A 1,919-nucleotide genomic window follows, 5' to 3' on the forward strand; every position below is an offset into this window, starting at 1 on the left:
GTATTATATTATGCATGTTGATGCACCTATCCAGGTTGACTGATGCCACATGATCAAAAACCTCCACTCCAAGTCCTTTTCTTGATCTTTCTGGCATGGTTACCCCCTAGCCTAAGACCTGGTATTTCCAGTCCCCACTTAAAACAAAGACACTCCTACCAAGTATGGTGTACATTACAACCAGAAGCCAAGAGCAAAGGTCGGACGTCTTGAGGGCAAACAAAATTCTTTGTTGCTGTTGTTGTTGTTGTTGTTGTTGTTGAACCCAGGGCCTTGTGCATGCAGGGCAAGCACAATACCAACTGAGCTATATCCCCAGCCCCCAATGTCAAATTCTTTACTATACATTTGCTCATTTAGTTACAAAGCTTTCATTTTTCATTGCTGTGTCTAAGCTTTTTACCTCAGGCTTCACCTGGGGCCCTGAATTCAGTCGTAAATTTAGATCTCCCCATATCAAGTTTGGGTTCAGTCTAATCCCTTTGAAGCATGAAGACTGAAGAGACACCAGCAGCTGATCACCAGACTGCATCCTTTTCTTTAGTAGAGTGTGTGTGCAGCCATCTAACTACAAAGACTTCAAGCTCATTCCTCTATCCTTTGTCTACTATGGCTTTTAAAAATCAAGTTGAATACCATTCACTCTATGTCCATAAAGGCAATATGTGTAGAAAGAATGAGCAAAACATAGGGTATTAATGTGTGGCACTGAGGCACGGGATAGAGTCCTAATTCTGTTCTTGTCCTTCCAATTTTATGTAAGTTACTTCATTTTCTGAGTTTTGGTTTTATATAGAAATTAGCATAGTACTATCTGCAGTATTATTGGGTGAGGTAAATGAGGTCATATATGTCTGAAATATTTTAGGTGCCTATCAAGTATCTTGTTCCCCTACTTCTTCCCAACTTATTCCTTCTCTATCCCTAGATGACAAATATGTGACATTTCACTCCCTAACACAGTACACTAGGTCTTGCTTCAATTTTTGAGAGTCCAAATTCCAGGTCTAAACATACACTGCAAACACTTACCAAGATTTCCTCCTCTGTCTCAGGGAGTCATGTAACAACTGTGCCTTTGGTTTGTGTATATGTATGGTTCTAAAAAGATCATCAGTGCACCTTCAGAGATGTTAGTAAAAATGTGTGTGTGTGTGTGTGTTGACAGGGTGGAAGATTAGTAATGAAGTCTCCAGGTGCCTGAGCATCTTCTGTTCAAGTGAATAGTAATTCCCCCTTGTCATTACATCAGCTAAAGAGAGCCTTCAGGGAAATCTGAACATTCTGACCCTGACTTGGACAACTGTCAGTTCTTGTTATTGCACATAATATTTATGACAGAACCCATTTTATCTTCTGCTCTCCTTTCTGAATCCTTTGGGCCCTGTTGGACATTTACATAACCCGTTCTGTTTCTTTTTATTTTCACAAAATGCTTATGCTATATAATTTACTATTTAAAAATTTACAATTTACTGAACTCTTTTGTCTTTTGCAATTATAGCTGATATTTAGTTCTAGGAAGTATTGAATACTCTAAGAGTAAGAACTATATCTACTGTGTGGTCATTACCCCTTCCTCCCTCCTTTCATCTCCTGAGAACCAATACTCTGCAGTCTGCTTCTGTGAATTTTCTCTATTAGCTTTTTGTGGATGGTTCATATAAATAGAGTCATGTAATATGTAGCCTTTTGTGTGTGAGTTCTTTCACTTAGCCTAATAGTTTCAGATTGCATACATATTATAGCATGTAGCAGTATTTCATCCCTTTTAATGCATAGGTAGTATTCCATTGTGTGATTAAATCATATTCTGTTTATATATTCATCAGTGGATGGATATTTGGGTTGTTTCAAATTTGGCTATCACAAACAGTGTTTCTATGAATACCGTTTGCACGAGCTTTATTTGATCTCCT

Source organism: Sciurus carolinensis, chromosome 11 (genome assembly GCF_902686445.1).
Source record: "Sciurus carolinensis chromosome 11, mSciCar1.2, whole genome shotgun sequence".
NCBI classification, from domain to species: Eukaryota; Metazoa; Chordata; class Mammalia; order Rodentia; family Sciuridae; genus Sciurus; species Sciurus carolinensis.